This window comes from Podarcis erhardii (genome assembly GCF_964252035.2).
Source record: "Podarcis erhardii genome assembly, chromosome: 10".
Classification (NCBI taxonomy): Eukaryota; Metazoa; Chordata; class Lepidosauria; order Squamata; family Lacertidae; genus Podarcis; species Podarcis erhardii.
In genome coordinates, this window is record NC_138500.1 from 34,013,707 (window position 1) to 34,032,276 (window position 18,570).

Sequence of the window (18,570 nt, forward strand, 5' to 3'; positions counted from 1 at the left end):
TCTGTGTACACAACATGCAATAGCTTTGGGGGTGGGGTGGGTGCTAGCTGCCCCGGAGTATGCAAACACACAGGGCAAACGGGTGGAGGGACTTAGCCAAACCGAACATGTGTCAGCTGGTTCTGGGGAGAGGTTTCCTCGAAGGGAAACCCCATAAAGCAAGGCAACAACCTCCCAAGGGGAGGAGTGGAAATCCCCATTGAGCAAGCCCTGCCTAACAGGACCGGGCCATGCCGTCTCTGAACAGCAGACTGGAGGAAGAGCTTTGCTCTCGCATGTGGCAGGGGGAGGAGTGGAAAACATGAGCTACGTCTCTCGCTTTCCCAGCTCGGGGGCTGTGATTCATTTGGAGAGTGGCTGAATCTCCGCTGCGGAGGCAAGGGCTGGGAAATCGCTTTTGCTGGGGGTGGTAGCCCTAGAGTACTAAGCCGTGTGAGAGGCTCTCGCAAGAAACTCCAAAGCTTTCTTGGCAGCAGGGAGGGGCAGAGGCAGCTGCCTGAGGCCTGGAAGGCAGCCAAGAGCAACCGCTGGCGGAAGATACTGTATCTCTCTCTCTCTCTCTCTCTCCCTCTCTCCCCCCTCCCCCCTCCCTCTTTGCACCCGCCCTGCCATGGCTCCAGTTGTGCAGGGAAAGAGGGAAGGGCAACAGAAGCACAGAGCAGGCGGGGCGGGAGCAACAGCAATGAATGGATGCCACCCAGAGGTCTTTCCCCACTTTAAAGACAACCCACTTTAAAAGCATGAAGTGTCTCCCCCACACTAACACCTTTATGTGCCAGTTGCGTTTATGTGCCACTCACAAGGCATTAACAAAGGCTCTGTGTTGCAGGTTCGGGTTTTTTTGTTTTTGTTTAAATAGTCAATTGCATGCTTAGAAAGCTTCAAGAGCTCTTGAAACTTTCACAGTGCATTGATAGAGAAACTGTGAAATGTGTTTGCGTTGCGACAGGGACCGGGTGCTGAATGGGCCCCTACAGACTGGCCTAGGCAAATGTTCAGGATAGGGCTGCACCTCATAGATGCTGCGCTCGAGCCCACACTTTGCAAGGAAGCATGAGAGGCCTATTCTCTTTTGGTGACATATCCATACACCCCTTCATGAAAAAGGCAGGTTGAAGCACCTCCAGCCCAGAAAACAAAACCCTTTATAGGTTTGACTGATCTGGTTGGATCTCATTGATTTGGGGTTCTGGCAAGAAAAAAAGAAAGGGAAAGGAGGAAAAAAGTTGCAGAATGTCTGTCTCTAGATCAGGTGGGCACTGACCATGGGTTGCTTCAGCCGACAAATCAGAACATATCTCTTTGCCTGAGCTTTCCCCCACTGTTAAAAACCAGTCCATGGCATTTCTGGCTTCTATAATTGATAGCAATGCTACTTAATTGACAGCCGCTTTTAAAATTGTAATTGCATTATATATTGATGTTTTTCATTGTTCTGCAAACTGCCCAGGAATTTCTTTAAAATGAAAGCTGTTATGCAAATCATAGAACTGTAGAGTCATAGATGAGGCAGAGATCGATTCCTTGAATGGTAGCGTTGGAAGGGACCACAAGGGTCATCGAGTCCAACACGCTACAATGCAGGAATAGGGCAACGTGGGGCTCGAACCCACGACTCTGACTGAGCTATCCCTGGTGGCATGAATTAGAATCGTAAGAAGGAAAAAACATGGTGGGTTCAAGTCATAATTGAGAAATGCAGTCAATCTCTGGTAGTTTTAGCAAGGCTCATGGGAAACAGATCACCGTATTTTTCGCTCTATAAGACGTACCAGAAAATAAGACACACCTAGTTTTTGGAGGAGGAAAATAAGAAAAAAAAAATATTCTGAATCCCAGAAGCCAGAACAGCAAGAGGGATTGCTTCGCAGTGAAAGCAGCAATCCCTCTTGCTGTTCCAGCTTCTGGGATAGCTGCGCAGCCTGCATTCACTCCATAAGACACACACACATTTCCCCTTACTTTTTAGGAGAGAAAAAGTGAGTCTTATAGAGCAAAAAATATGGTATGTGGTTTTTGGCTACTGGCCTGATTAAAGCATGCAAATACAGGCACACACTCCACCTCTGACTTGACCGGGGCAGAGCAACAAAAACATGTATGTTTTCATAACAGATTTGATTCATTTTTCTCAGGCGGACCAGGAAAAGATTCATGAAAAAAAAGTCATAACATATGAGCAGATTTCCAAAGACTGCAATAAACTATTCTCCTGATTCATCAAAACTGCCACCTGGCTACTGCTTAGGGTTGCCAATTTCTAAACCAGACTCCTGCAGTTTTACCTTTCAGATAGCCTTGCAAAGCTACTAGTCCTCAAAAACAGTTACTAGTCTGTCTTTTTTTTAAATGTATACCAATATTTATGCCCAACACAGTCAACAGCCTGAAATAAAAATAAAGCTGATAATAATAATAATAATAATAATAATAATAATAATAATAATAATGTCTTGCATTGAATTTATTGATGCTGCCTGCAACCAAGCCTGCTTTAAGAATGCCTTGATATGCAGTAATTAACAGGTGACAACATTTCTCCTCATGCCATGAAAACATGATAATTGCTGAACATCCAGCAGCTGTCAAAGGCACAGCTGAAAATGCCAGTTGCAAAGTTGGAAATCCTCTGGCTGCTGTTTGCAAATCTCAACAGTGGCCTGAGAAATGCCCTAGCTTGACTTGTCCATAGAGAGATGGCCTAGCTTGACTTTCCCCTGGGGTGTTTAGTTCAGCAACACAGGCAGAAGATCACAGCTCTGTAATTTTGAAAGCCAGGCTCAGGGCACGTGATTTCAAGGCAAAAGGTCTCAGGTTCCTGGCATCTCCAGGTAGGGCTGGAAACCATAGAAAGCTGCCTTATACTGAGTCAGACCACTGGCTCCTCTAGCTCTGAATTATCTACACAGACTGGCAGCAGCTCTCCGGGGCTTCAGGCAGTCCTTGCTTACAAAACGTTTCTTGACCAAGATCCAGGAAAAGCTTCTGCAAGTCCATGTAGACCAGTGTTTCCCAAACTTGGGTTCACTGGCTGTTTTTGGACTACAGCTCCCATCATCCCTAGCTAGCAAGACCAGTGGTCAGGGATGATGGGAGCTGTAGTCCAAAAACAGCTGGAGACCCAAGTTTGGGAAACACTGGTGCAGGCAATAATATTGTGCTAGTAGGACCAACGGTCTGACTCTGTATAAGTCCGTTTCCTATTATCCTAATGCTCCAGAAGGATTGCTACCTTCTGGTTCCATTTCCAACTCAAGTTTTAAAATCCCCATTTTGATTGAAAAGATATATTGTAAAGATGGGACGGGTGGGAATGCGATTGCAAGAGGTGATTTACGAGTACAAGAGGTTGCCAGAGAAAGCCCAGAGAGGTAGCTACTGCACACAAAGTAACCCTCAATATGTGCCTGCAACAGATATAACTAGTTTCATAGTGGATGTGCTGTAACTGCAAAAGTAGCCAGTTAAGTATCTTCCACTCCTGGGACACTCTGTGTTCCTGGCTAGGGTCCTTCAGTTCTTTGCTCTTTGGTCTCCTTTCCCCTCACTGCCACTTCATCTCCCTTCCTATTGGTTCCTGCCCCTTCTCCTTAGAAAGACCACAGCCCTGATGCATCACACCCATGGACATTGGATGCCAGCATTTTGCCTTTTAGCACTTCTCAGACTCTGACCTGACTCTGTAAGATGGAAAAAATGTTCCTGCACTCTGCTCTCTTTTATCATGGGGCGTGTCAGTCCAGCCAGCCCATGTGCTCACCACAGAGGACTCCCAAGAGTAATAAAGAGGGTTTTTTGGGGGGGAATAGGGTGTGTCCAGCTGGAACTATGAGTCCACATTCTCCCATTTTTGATTTAAAAGAAAAGCCCATGCAAGCTTGGGGGCAGACAAATCAGTCTATTGCTGTATCACATGTGTTCATTCTGCTCTGTTTCCACATTAACCCATGAATTTCTTCTTTTCAAATCCCACATATGGAAATGTATCCGTTTCATATTTAAACACATATTTTGAAATGTTTGAAATACCTATTTTAGAGCATTGTAAACCCCATTTAAATACACATTTTTATTGCAATGTACACATTCCTAAGCCTCTTACCCTAAATTACGTTTTCCTTTCACATACTTTAGTACATTTATTTTTTGAGCCACAGATTGAATTACACAATTTGGAGGTCCACATGTTAGGCTGGTCAGTTTGCATAAAAATACAGATCCATCCTGATGCAAATGTTTATAGTCAATTAAAAATGCCCCTCCCAAACAACCCTTATCCGATGGTGATTCTTCCCCCTCACAACAAAGGGTGTGGCCATGGCTGAAGCTATTTTGATTTGCTGGAAATCTCCCTCCTTCCCTCACTGCCAACTAGGAAAACTAAACCAAAGTTAAAGATGCTTTTGCCATTTTCTTGAAGGTAATAGGATGACCTGGGCTAAAGACATTTTCACACACACACAAATGGATTCAGAGGTATACGTCTTGATGTCACATAAGACATGGGCAGATTTGCAATCTGGGAAAACTTTCATGGGCACTGCACCTACCCCCAGAACCAAGCACACGCTGTAGCTTAGTCTGTTGGCTGCAATCGAGTGCTAAAGCTGTAACAATCCTACCTGAAACACCTGAGAGCTGCATGGCAGTGGTGGGCGAGGAGAGAGACAAAAGTGGGCAGGGCAACCAATGTAAATGTCACCTAGCAAGCTAGTTCCACACATTCTCAGACAACGCACACTGTCTTCCATCAGGGAAACGAGGCATTTTTAGACTTCCAGGACGTATTCCAAACAGACATTATACAGAACATTTCAAGTAGGCTTTGGAAGGCTGCGTCTCTTACACAAGGGTTGTGATCCTGCATTCACTTGTTTCCAGGAAGAGTCAAGGGTGTACAATGCTAATGGCTTGAGCTTGCTGGGTGTTGGTGGAGTGCTCAGATGTGGAGCTCAAGTACCTTCTCCTTATCCATAGTACAGTTTGAGGAAGTCATATTTCTGCTGTGCCTTGCTCCGAATCAGTTGCACCAAGTTTTGTACTCATTGAATCTCCTCTCAAGACACCAAGAAAGAAGGCTTTCATGTCTTTCAAAGGCATAGCCTCTGCCCCGCTTCATAAAGTGCAGTCAAGTTAAAGAGCCAAATACGAACCCAGATCTACACTTGTGCTCTTGTATTTCTTCTTCCTCTTTATCCTACCCCTCTGGGCATCATGCAGCCCAACGTGACATATATGGGGGTTGCCAAGTGGTCACCCATCCAGGCACTGACCAGACCTAAACCTGCTTAGCTTCAGCGAGGTGGTGGCCTCACATGCCTTCAGGCCATACCCCGGCACTCCAAGGCTGGTGATAAGATTTTATCCCATCCTACTTTTGAAATGCCAGGAACAGAAACATAAATTATGGATTTCTTTTTAGAAATAAACTGTGTGGAACGAGTGCAGAGAACCTATAAAAAAGGTTTATTTGTCTAAAAATTATATTCCATGTTTACATTTAAATGTTTCAGAGAATCAATTAAAATGTCACTAAAACAAATACCAGCCTTCAATATTAAAATAAAGCAGCATTAATATTGAAATAAAGTAAAAAGAGAAACTATAAAATAGTTAGGATCATATTTTTCTCTCCCCCCCCCCTTTATTTATTTATTTACCAGCCAGGGGGAAAGCCTGGGCAATTTTTCTTTTAAGTTCTTGATCTAGTAGTGCCTGTAACTTATCATCCTAGATGCCAGACAAGCAACCCTGGGGAATGCATTCCAGCAGTGAGGGGCCACCACAGAGAAGGCCTTTTCCAGAGCCGCCACTTGTCTTTGGCAGTAGGTCCCACACTGGTGAAGACCTTAACAAGCACATAAGCTAACGAGGAAGGTTTAGATTTAGTTAGCTGAGGGCAACTAACAGGACTGATGCCTTATGCTAATTGCTTGTGGCATCTGGTTGACTAATAATGATAGTTGGCATTTCATATCAATGGCTATTGGCCACGAGCAATAAGTGGAACCTCCATGTTCAGATGCAGTATCTCTGCAAAATGAATACCAGATGCTGGAAAGAGACAACGACAACAAAACCCTTGCCTTCCTGTGCTGCTTATGGGCTTCCCAGAGGTATCTCAGAGTATCCACTGGTGGGAACCAGATGCTGGAATAGATGGACCTTTGATCTGATCCAACAGGGCTGTGGCTAAGTGGCAGGCAAGGCAGCAGATTTGGTGGGTCCCTCTCCCTGCCATGTGAGGTTACTTGAGCAAGCACCATCTTCTCTTCCCCTCCTACACACCACAGGCTGAGTCACCTGAAACATTCCAGAATGGTTCTCAGCCCAACCACAGCTTTCATGGCCACACAAAGCCCTCCATCACATGGCATTGCACGTGCAGTACACCGCCCAAAAATCATGGGCGCACTGCACATGATGCATGTGCAACATGATCCAACAGGGGGACGATTTCCCGGCTTGTGAGAGAATCTCTCCTCTTCTTGAAGTCCATCTAGCACTCATCAAGCCTTGCTTTAAATATATGGAGTGAGGTGGGACAGGGGAAAGAAAGCTCTGAAACATTTGCCCCACTTACAGTGGTACCTTGGGTTACATACACTTCAGGTTACATACGCTTCAGGTTACAGATTCCGCTAACCCAGAAATAGTACCTCGGGTTAAGAACTTTGCTTCAGGATGAGAACAGAAATCATGCTCCAGTGGCGTGGCGGCAGCAGGAGGCCCCATTAGCTAAAGTGGCGCTTCAGGTTAAGAACAGTTTCAGGTTAAGAATGGACCTCCGGAACAAATTAAGTACTTAACCCGAGGTACCACTGTATTTGTCTATGAGCCTTCCCAACTTTGACTCCATCGGCCTTCTTTGGCCCATGGTGGAAGTTCCCTACCCTTCCAACAGAGTTAAAAAGCAAAGGTGTGGTTTTTCTCCACACATGAGACCAGAAGGGCCTTTTGCGTCATCCACACCTGCTAATGCAAACATAAAACCAGCACCAGCTATCATTCACACATATATTTGTTCTTAATAGCACAAACGTGCGCAAGAGAAGATCAAAGGCATCATGCACAAAGAAAAGCATTCTATTTGGAATGCAACCCACAGGATGCAATGCACCTCTAGGTCTTCAAAGCAGAAGTCATAATTCTTACTTGGTGGGCATGCCTTAGCTAGCACAACATGGCTGATCCCGAGCATTAGTGAAATATTCATGCTATAGGCTAAGCATATGCCAAGGATATTGTGGACCATTATCATGAAAGTCTAAATAATTGCCCGTTTAATTAGGGGGTTCTGCAGTGCTGTGTTATCTGGAAGCAATCTCCGTTTAAGCATGAGCTTAATGGGCCTTGCCCATTCCACCTCTTGGGCATTTATATTTACCGTATATATATTTTTGCTAGCAGCATGAGATGAATCTGGAGGCAAAGTTTGGATCATTCCAGGTACTTGGATGGGACTGCTGGAGGGAATACTTAACAGGCCCAGCTTGGTTTGTACTGGGGGCAAACTGAGTCATCTCTTCCTCCAAATGGAGTTTTGTTCCCTTCATTGTCTGTGCGAGGAGAGAGAACCCTCCCCTCCCTGGAAACATGTTGAAATGGGCCACACCTAAGGAAAGCTGCATTCCTTCAGGCAGTGTGCAAGTCGATTCAAACAAAATCTTTCCTCCACCACCACTTCAGTTACATATATATATATAATCTTTCATTAAAAAATAAATAAAGATCTATAACGCTGCTATATAACCAGAGGCCTTTTTGACAGGTGAGTATAAAGTTGCAGCCCTATGCATATTTACCTAAGTAAGACCAAATGGCCATGGTGAGATCTACTTCTGAGCAGATGGAGGTGGGGAACTGTAATATAATCCTTGAAATGTTTTCTTGTTTGATCCACTACTGGAATGCAGCAAAGTGCTGACCTCAGTGGAAGATCCCTCTATTTGAAGGTCCACAAGTACTTAGCTGCCTTGGGTGCAAAGCATTTAATAACATTTGCCAGTTAAATATCACTCTGCACAGGTGATACTTGGCAGGAGCACCAAGAGGCATGTAGAAATTGCTCGTGACAACGATGCCATCTGCGTTGCAAAACACTGCGTGTGCATGGCACAATCTGCACTCAAACAATGCACTTGTTGTGCCCATTAGCCAGTTCACTCTCTCAGTCCAATCAGTGGAATATAAGTTTATTAAGGGATCACCCTTAAAGGATTTCCTTCCCCAGAGGAATTTCTGGGGAAAGGAAGGCACGCTAAGCTATGTGTTCCAGTTCCACACCCAGCCCAATAGTTTACAACCTGTTAAGACACTCCAATCTGTGTAGATCCACCCCACTTCAAATAACCACCCCCACTTTAAAAACCATTGTTACTTTTCCAACTGAAAGGGCGTATTCAACATCATTCTTGCTAGCTGGGAATCTTCCCAGCTCAAGTTAAACCCTTCTGACTATGAGGGCTCAGGAGGGGACCCAAGTGTCACAGACCAGACCTGCCAATGCAATAGAAGAAGACTCACTCTACACAGTGCAGGGACAATATATTGAGTAGAGTCAGTTACTCTGAAACAAACGGGTTGTGCTGCAACTCACAACCTGTTTCTTCAGAGTAACTGAATTGTGGTCATCCTTGTGGCAAATGCCAGCCCTTCCTTCAGTTGACTTTTCTTCAGATTTTGACTTTCACCTGCCCGCAAGGTTTGCAAATGCATGCGTGTCACAATATAGGAATGTATCAATTCCCCTCTCTGCAACAGTCACCCATTAGGCACTTCGTTCCATTTCCCTCTTCTAAGTGAACCCCCAAATTCTAATTGTTGCAAGGAATTCAGCCTGCGTCCAATGTCTGGGACACCAGCAAGAAACATTGCTGGAGAGGGATCTTCCAAATGAATTAAAAAACAACAGGGTGAGTGCATTAAAATCAAGGACAGCCTGCCCCCCTCTCCAAACACTCTGAAACTTTGCGAGCCCGAAAGTGGAGGAGCGGAAAAACAGGCAGGTGCTAGCTCCAAGCAAGACAAAATTGCACAGCCACAAGGCACAGTCAGGTTCTGTTGGGAAGCATCCTTACCTTAGAGAAAGAGGTCTTTTGCAGAAGGAGCTGTGCTCTTGAACTCTGGCTGCCTTGAAACTCAGAGCTGCAGTGAAGGCAGTGCTCTGGCTGGCGAGGGTTATAAGTTTCCCCTGCTGGTGTGCTGGGATGGGTGGTGTCTTTTCGACTGTGCTTTAGAAGAGTTTCTATGAATCAGTCTAGCTTTCATGGAAAAAAAATTTTTTTATAATATACTACGCCCTGCTTGCTTGGCAGTGAGCCAGAAGTTTCTGGGCGGGGACCCAGCTATTGCAAAGCCTCTCTCTCTCTCTCCCTCCCTCTCTCTTTTATGGCTTGATGCAACAGGAACAGCAGCAAGAGGAGGGGGACCCCAGCCTACGCTACAGAAAGGAGTGACTTCAAGCCTGATGAGTCACCAGAGAGAAGACACCCTGGCCAGGTCTGTTTAGTAAATCTTGAGTAATGGTTGCCAACCATAAAAAAAACATAGTTACAGATGTGGTAACAATGCAGAGGGGATACATCCAGTATAAACAAACAGGGCAACAGCTGCCTGGGTACATTGGGTGGCGATGTCCTCGTGAGTCACTAAGCTGATGCCACCCTCCTTGGCTACAATGCCAGGAACGTCGCCTGTTCAAGGAAAGAAGTACAAGGGGACAGATGCACTTTGACTCCTTGGAATGCCAAGCTGTCCAACGTTGCAGGGTGTGTCCATCGTGGCGTTCTCCTGAAGGCACTCCCACAAGCAGAGGACTGGTTTCTGTGGCCTGGATGTCTCCACGTGGAGTGCCTATTCCGTGCCACCTGCAGCACAATGCTAATTCCTTGCTGCCTTCAGGTTTGGGGGTTTGAGCAAGGTGCCCCCAGCGATTCCACTCTCCACTCTGAGCGGGCTCACCTCACTTTCTCACAGCTTCCCTGCCCTCTCCCACTGGGCCCAGGATGCAGAACTGCCCAGAGGGACAGCACAAGGCAAGAGGAGTGGAGCGCTTCACCTCTTTGCTCTTGTCACTGCTTGCAGGCTCAGAGAGGGCAAGCAAACTGGCCGTGAGAAGAAGAAGAAGAAGAAGAGTTTGGATTTGATATCCCGCCTTTCACTCCCTTTAAGGAGTCTCAAAGCGGCTAACAGTCTCCAGGGGTTAGCAGTTGGGACCTTGGAGGTGTGCACCAGGGAAGGTAATGCTGTCCCTGCTGCCAGTCTACTGCACCAGGGGTGTGGCGTCTCAGACCCTGGGGTCAGAGCAGGGGTCAGCAAACTTTTTCAGCAGGGGGCCAGTCCACTGTCCCTCAGACCTTGTGGGGGGCGGACTATATTTTGAAAAAATATTGAATGAATTCCTATGCCCCACAAATAACCCAGTGATGCATTTTAAATAAAAGGACACATTCTTCTCATGTAAAAACACCAGACAGGCCCCACAAATAACCCAGAGATGCATTTTAAATAAAAGGACACATTCTACTCATGTAAAAACATGCTAATTCCAGGACTGTCCACGGGCCAGATTTAGAAGGCAATTGGGCCAGATCCAGCCCCCGGGCTTTACTTTGCCTACCCATGGGTCAGAGGGTAGTCCTCCAGGCCTCTAGATCTGGCCTTTGGGACTCTCCCAACATTGCAGTCCTCACAGGCACACTCCTTTCTTGCAGGCCACGCCCCTCACCAGTCCTGCTTCGAAACACTCTTGAGTGTTTTGGCTTGGCTGGAAAGGTGTCCTTGAACTCTGAGAAAGACCCTTGCTTGTCAGGATGCAGGACAGAGACAGATGCATGAGAGAGCATAGAAATTAGCCCACAGGACAAAACGCATGCTGGACAAGATTTCTGCATCTCTTTGCTTTGTCTTGTTTTTAAACCTATCCTAGTTTTTTGGTACTGTTTTAATTTTTTAAAAATGTATTTATGATATGTTTGCAAATCATCGTGAGATGCATGCAAAAGGCAAGTCGTCAATTACTTAAATAAAGAAATAATGACACAAACTTGCATCTCTTGCCCCTCCCATCTTTGCCTCTGGCATGCAAATCTCTCAGAAGCTGGCCCAGAAGGAAATGTTCCCCACCCCACCCCCCAAACCTGATACATGGTATTTAACGCTATACTATGCACTGAATGTGCCTCAGTAGCAATATTTGTTTTTTTCTGGAAGCATTTCTTCTGCTTCTTGTTCTAGCCCACTTTGCTGGTCCACCAGAAGTCCCTTTTAGGATGCTGGAACACGTGTTGAGATTGGGGTGTGGACATGTGTGGAGAAATTATTGATGTACAGTAGCTTTAGCCCTTCTCAGAAGAACATCCATAAATTCTTCCCTGGTGTTCCTTTGCTGTGAGGGAGAATTATCGCCGCTGCCTTGGGTTGCTGTGTGGTTGTGAATGGGAGGAGAAGGAGGTTGGTGAGGATGAACGAGCAGACAAACTTGACCTGGAAACTGTTTGTCAAGATACAATCCACACTTTGAAAGGGAGAATATGACATTTTGTAGGACAAAGGCAAGGAGACAAGCCTTAAATCTCAGAGTTTCTCCCTTAAAAGGGAAGAATGTGCAAGTTTGATTAAGTGGAGACTAAAAACAACAAAGGCTAACAAATTTATTAGCGCATAAACTTTCTTTGGCCGCAGTCCACTGGTGGATTCACAAAGCATTATATTGAGTTGCAGGTGTATATAGGCATGGCTGGAGGGGGTGGCTACTATAAATAATGAGATCAGAAAGAAATAACGGGTGAAAAGGGACAGGCAGCTGCTCTTGATAACAAAGACATCCAGGTATTGATAACCCAATTAACAACAACCACATCCTTTATCCCAAATTCAAATCATAGAACTTGAGGGTCACCTAGTCGAACTCCCTGCAATGCAGGAATCCTGCCCTGGGTGGCCTTGAACCACCAACCTTCTGGTAAAGAGCAAAACATGCTGGTCCATTGCACCACCTGAGAGCACTGAACCTCATGGTGAGTTGCAGTTCAGTTCCTTCACATTGACCCTGGAAAAGCTCCTGGGTCTGGTTTATTCCTTGGATGGGGTGCAGGTGCAATCCTGCACAAAGTATTACATTGGCTTCTCCTGAAACCCAGTTTCATAAGGGCAGCTTTACAGAGCCAACCGCCCAGCCACCCCTTAGTTACCAAGTAAATATGTTCAGGCCATGTGAATGCCGGACTAGTGATGGCTGTCCTCGTTTGACCCTGAGATACAGGATGCAGGGAACAGCAGCACAGCAAGAAGAATGTGAGCTAGTCTGTGAGTTATTCTGGCAGGATAAGCCCCAGAAAGGTCAGCATGTCAGCTGGAAGTACAAACTGTGTCCAACAGATAAGTGATCTACTAGCTGTACAAGATACAGTTTGTTATGGTGTTTTATACTGGACTGAGAACACTTCATGGAACTGATGACACCTCTGCTAGTCATCACTAGGTCACTTAGCATGGAGAAGGCTAAGTCCACACTGTTCCACTTCCCAGCTCCAGTTGCTTCCTTCCAGCAGCTTTTCCCTTGGCCAATCCTGTGCTTCTGTCATCAACATAGCAGGGCCATAATTCATGCATTCCTAGCAGAATTCATGCACATGCTTTCCTAACAGAAGGCCATGGGGTCAGTCCCCAGAATCTCCTGCTAGGGCTGGGAATAGGGATGGAATAATCTCTAAATTTTCGGTTCTCTCCATTTCCCCTCATCTTTCCAGGCTTGAAATCATCTCTCCACACTTCCGCATGAATCCATGAAAATTCCTCAGCAGTTTAGTGCAAATTTCTCCTAATAAACATGTTTGTATGATGCTTCAACAACTACACCCATAAACAAGCCATTTTTGTATGTTATTTTCACTAATATGTGCAATTATATGCAGACTTTATCCTAATATGTATCCATTTTTCTACATGTTGATTGGCTGGAGAACTGCCTTGCAAAACCAGGGGAAGTGCACATTTTGCAGGTTGCTTGTGTTTCAGTTCACACATTGCTGTGGAATATGTGAATTTGGTAAGTTTACCTTTGAATGCTAAGTGAATTGAATTGCTCCCTCATCCCTTGCTGCCTTTCAGTGTGTAGAAAAAACTGACTCAGGGTCCCAGAGCCAGGTGAACCAATGGTGCTACTCACAGGAAATTCCTCTGTTCTTTGACTTAGAAATCTAATGTCCTTAGAAAGGAGATCATTTACATGGCACTAAAACTGGCCCATGAACTTTCCATGTGATGCTAAACTGCTTTTCATCTCAGAACCAAGGGACCCTGCGGAGAGTGAAAAAATGCTAAACATCCCAGATTTCAAAACTGGAATTCTCTTTTTCCTGTGACCTCAATAAAAGCTCCTATATCTCACTCCAAAGGGTCATGCATGGCAAATTCAATTCATCGCAATGTTCTGAAGGGCATCACATGTTTTGCAAAACACTGTATCACATGGGTATCTCCAGACCTTGTGCATAGTTCATGCACAGTAATAAACAGTGTTTTTTAAAACACCCAGTAATGTGCCTTCTTCCACAAAACCTTTCACATCTCACACTTCCCAGGCTTCTGGTAAGCTATGGCTGACAGTTTGAACAATTCAGAAGAAATTTACTCACTTATGTGGAATTACACTTTCTGTCATCACCTTGCCAAAACAAGGCTGGGAGGGCGTGTTTTCCATCAGAAAAGCAAGAGGAGGGTAGTTGAGTCTTCCTTTGCCTCCAATTTCCCCCTTCTAACTCCCTCCCTGCAGCTTTTCTCCAACCCTACAGTCATACCTCAGGTTAAGAACTTAATTCGTTCTGTAGGTCCATCCTTAACCTGAAACTGTTCTTAACCTGAGGTACCACTTTAGCTAATGGGGCCTCCCATGCTGCCGCCGGACAATTTCTATTCTCATCCTGAAGCAAAGTTCTTAACCTGAGGTACTATTTCTGGGTTAGCAGAGTTTGTAACCTGAAGCGCCTGTAACCTGAAGCATCTGTAACCTGAAGCGTCTGTAACCCGAGGTACCACTGCATTTTGCACACCTGTGCTTACAGGAACACAGGAAACTGCCTTCTGCCAAATCCAACCATTGCTCCATCTAGCGCAGTCTTGTCTGCAATGAAAGTCGTTTTTGAATAATCCTTTGACATTTTAGTGTGAATTTCTCCCAACAGACACATTTTGCATTCAATTTTGCACATGTTTGCAAAACCATTTCCCCTAACATCATGCCATTCCTCCCCCCCCCCCCATTTCCCATTTATAGGCATTTTAGCCCAGTAGATGCATTTTTGCACACATTATTTTGCTGGACCTTTTCTTCTTCTTCCAAAATTCAAAGAAGTGTGAATTTCAAAGTGTGCCTGCGTTGTGGTTAATGTATCGCCCCAGAACAGTGCCAATGAGGTAAGTTCACCTTTCAGTGTGAAAGGAATGGAATTCCCACCCCCACCCCTAGCAGGGAGCAGTTTGCTGTCTCTTGGCCCTGCCATTCTTAAGACAGGCAATGCTGAGCCTATACTTAAGCCTTTGAGGAGCCTGAGCAGGTGCCACCTGTATTTATCATTGGAAACAGATGCCACATGAGCAGGTGCTATTATGAGACGGGACATGCCTAGAAACCACCCCTGGTTTCTTGTTTTCTATAACACGTTGCTTCTGATGGCCTTTTTTTAAAGAAAGAAAGAAATGCAAGCCCAGCACCTTTCTGCAGGTGCACAACTGGGCAGCTCCAGCCCCAAGTGCTCTCTTCCCCTCCCTCTTCTTAAAAAAAAAATATTTATTGGCAGTTTTTCAAAGGTACCATCCCTCCCCTGCAAGAAAAACAGGCACAGGGATAACACGTCATCTTTCCCCAGCACAGTTTAATAATAGTAGTAGAGTGCTAATCCCTTTCACAGAGTTTTCTAAACGTGAATGAAATGTAACTGATACTCAGGTCTCTTCGATGTGCTTCCATCTCTCACTAAACTGAATCAGCCTCACTACTGTTTAGCTTTGGGCTGCAGGATCATACACGGCTATAATTTGATTTGATTTATTTGTTTAGATGATTCACACCCTGCTCTTCATTAAGAAATAATCCCAGAGCAGGGATTAAAGCTGGGAAATGGAAGTCGTTTCAATGATGGCAACATAATTCAATATTAATGATGGCTTGCCTTTGAGCAAAGGTGGTTTGAAAGCCTCCAATCGCTTTTCACAACATTTTAATTCAACTCCTCATGGCTAAGATGTGGTTTGAGAACAAGGAAGCTCAGAACCTAGGAGATAAATGAAAACAACATCAAGAGTTACTCTTTCATCTCATGATTTCAGGAAACGAAGTCATGTGTTTTGAAAATGTGGGGCTCGCAATACCAATCATCACAAGTGTCTTCTGGACAAATAATTTGAACTACCATTGGAATCTGTAATGCAGAACTGTAGCCTGGATTTTAAAAGCTCTGGATTCTGGAACAAGGCTCAGTCTACTAGTCAGTAGTTCACCCATATGCAATTTCATGAGTTTGTGTGAATTGACACCCCCCCCACCTCAAAAAAGTACACGCCTTTTGAATTACTATTTTCCGTGTGGCACATTGCAGGAGAAGGAGTGAGACCACCTTTCAACTTTTTTTTTGCCAAGCAGCAGTGATAAACAATAGCAGCACAGGAGGAAAACAGTGTTTGGGCTTATCCACATTTACCTTTGACCTTGCTCTTTCCAGGCACAGGTCTCTGTGTTAAAGCTCTGTGTCTGGGCACTCTTTCTGTTGCTGTTTGCTCTGATTCAGCTTTAAAGAGCGAACTGGCACATGACTGTCAACACGCTTTCTTACTGTTAGATTTTTCTTAGGTATTCCACAATCTTTTGTCTGCACCAGTGGGTGGTCCTTGATGGAATGTTTGCATATGATGATTCCTGGCCCCTCCCCTTAACCATTACTCCCCACCCTCCATTATGCAACAAGTACTTCTGTACCTGTGCATGCAGATTGTTACTTTTTTTAATCCACAGGGAGAAGGCTTGTAGTGTTATCTTAAACCCCAATGTATATACTATGTTTACAGTCTCCAAGGTAACTCCCCACATGTGTTTAGATCACGAAATAATAGCACCTCAGAATTGATTTTTTGAAATTCTGACATGGCCACAACATTTGGCACTCAGTGAAAATAGGCAATGCTTGTATTATTTGGGCTACAAAACATCCAGGTGTAGGGCAATATGTTCATCCACAGAAACATCACTACTTCTGTGAGAAACCTGCTTGTGAAAATGTGCTAATGGATTTCTACATCACCATCAGGCTGTTGATCTGCAATGGACTAGTTTTACTTCACAGTTTTTCCATGGTGAGGGAAAAATCTGAATTGAATGGAAAAATGAGTATTTTGGCATTTTGATAATGGCAATGTCAGGCGATCTGTGAAAAAAAAAAAGAAAGAAAGTTGTGCATTCCCATGAAGGGATCTTCCAGATGGAAGTTCCTTGTGGAATCAGTGCTGCTCAGAAAGGGAGGAGGTGCTTACCTGAATTCCTGGCAGATATGTCTCTGCTGCTTACCAGAAGGGTGAGGGGCAAGGTGGCAGTGAGGGTGGCACAAAGTTGTTGTTGTTGTTGTTGTTGTTGTTGTTGTTGTAAGCAGAGAGAAATCAAAATGCTCAAATTTGTCATTCTTTGGTCCCATCACCATGACAAGTCTTCACATGTTGCTCTAATGGACATATTAGCCAAGCTGTTCATAACCAATGGGGGTGGCATAGACCACTCATAGCCATGAGGAGGACATGTGGGGGGTGGAGAGAAGAATAAGACACTTCACATGGTCATATGGCACTTCCTGCTGAGTCTACACCTTGCAACATTCATATGCTCAGGAGAGCTTTGAGGTCAGGTTTCTGGGTGTGTGCCTTTGACAAGCAGACCCATGAAACCACAGTGAGTAAAGATCTGTGCCCATCACAGCTGCTGCCCTTTGTTTCTTTCTCCACAAACTCACACATCACCCTCTATCCTCCATCTAGGCCAGTTCAAGGACAAATTCCAGCCAGGCAAAAACAGTTGAGGAGGGTGCAAAGCAGGGCTGGTGAGTGGGTGTGGCCTGGGGAGAAAAGCTGTGGCTGGGCAGTGAAAAAGTCCTGAGGACCAGGTAGAGAGGCTGCAGGAGCCCATTTGCTCACCAGGTCTCAGGTTTCCCAGCTCAGGCATTCGGTGTTCATACGCTATTCTGTAATATGTACAACAACCATACAAGGTAGGACAGCATCCGTGGCAGTCTTAGGGTTCTCAACTTTCAGCGGCGCCCTGTGCAACGCTAAAATTAGACGCACAACCTGCTCCATTCTGAAACACTGTTTTAGTGCCCCCTGCAGCGCAGCATTCAGGGCGACCACACTTGTTGCGCCACCCTAAAACCACCTCTGGCAGCACTGTTTTCCCCATGTTACAGAGGGGTGGTAGGAATGAGGCTGAGACAGAGGCTTCTTTGTGATTATTGGCATGCTTGTGCTTTTAATCAGTGTTCTAATCTGCCTCTCCCTATTAGCAGTGAAGACACACATGTGAATATTTTCACCCCTTGTAAGTTTCCCATGTGGGTGAGTACAGTTCCCAAAAGCAACTCTTTAAGTTTGAGTGAGGCAGCGGTGTTACCTGCATCAGGAGACTTCCTCCCAGGCATTTGATGGTGCAAACTGATTAGAGGATCTTTTGGCTGGTAATTGTAAATTGGTTTTATGTGAATGATGTATTTTAGGGACATATGATGTGTGTATCAGTGTTTAAATTGTTGTTAAGGTTGTGTTTTAATTTCTGTTGTATCTTTTCAATTTTTCTATTGTGCTAGAAGCCGCTCCCAGGGATTCACATTTCACTCTCCCTATAATCTTCCCAAATTTTGTATGTATGCGTGGAGTTGCTTATTTGCATCTTAGAATCACACCCACTGTTTTTAGGGTTAGGGTTACTCCCTGTCTCGATCATCCTCTCCTTCATTCACACTCAGATACAGACACACAATTCACATTATATTTTATTTTTACATATTTTTTATTAAAGATTTCTTGGTTCATAAAGAGCACATAACCCACCTACTCTCAGCAGCCAGAAACATCATAGCCAGACACTGGAGAGACCTGTCAGGAGTCAGCATGGACCAATGGTACCAAATAGTATGGGAAACAGCCTTATTAGAAAAACTGACCAATAAACTGAAACTGACACGGGGACAAACAGAAGAAGATGCCTTCACCCTGGTATGGCTCCCCTTTATCACATACACAGCCCAAAAAGACAACGACAAGAATCTGCCAACAGCACACAATTCACATTTGTAAAAAACAAAAACAAAAAAAACAAAAAAGAAGCACGCAGCTTGATGCTTTTTCTCACAATGCTTGGTCACTCCTTTTATGACTCCCTGGTTTCTGAGACACCATATGGGCAGGAAATAATAGTGTGAGATTCAGCATAGAAATATGTAGGCAGTTTATCTTGGGGAAAATAATGTGAAACAGATATTTCAGTGGGAGGGGGAATTGGGAGTTTTGAAAAAAGGAGAGACCGTATTGTAA

At 44.8% G+C, this 18,570-nt stretch overlaps 2 protein-coding genes across 4 annotated transcripts in view; one reads left to right on the top strand and one right to left on the bottom strand.

Moving 5' to 3' along the window:
• EMP1 (epithelial membrane protein 1) overlaps positions 1 to 9,228 on the bottom strand; it is a 31,186-nt gene extending 21,958 nt beyond the window's left edge. The window contains exon 1 of the mRNA XM_081879319.1: positions 9,081 to 9,228. The gene's annotated coding sequence lies outside the window, so the exon portion shown is untranslated. The remainder of the gene's footprint in view (positions 1 to 9,080) is intronic.
• GSG1 (germ cell associated 1) overlaps positions 1 to 18,570 on the top strand; it is a 110,780-nt gene that overhangs the window by 49,816 nt on the left and 42,394 nt on the right. The window contains exon 2 of one of the 3 annotated variants that reach the window (XM_081879309.1): positions 9,408 to 9,501. The exons of 1 other annotated variant lie outside the window; for it this stretch is intronic. The gene's annotated coding sequence lies outside the window, so the exon portion shown is untranslated. Of the gene's footprint in view, positions 1 to 9,368; positions 9,502 to 18,570 lie in introns of those variants that run through there. One more of the 3 variants, XM_081879308.1, reaches the window with a different exon arrangement.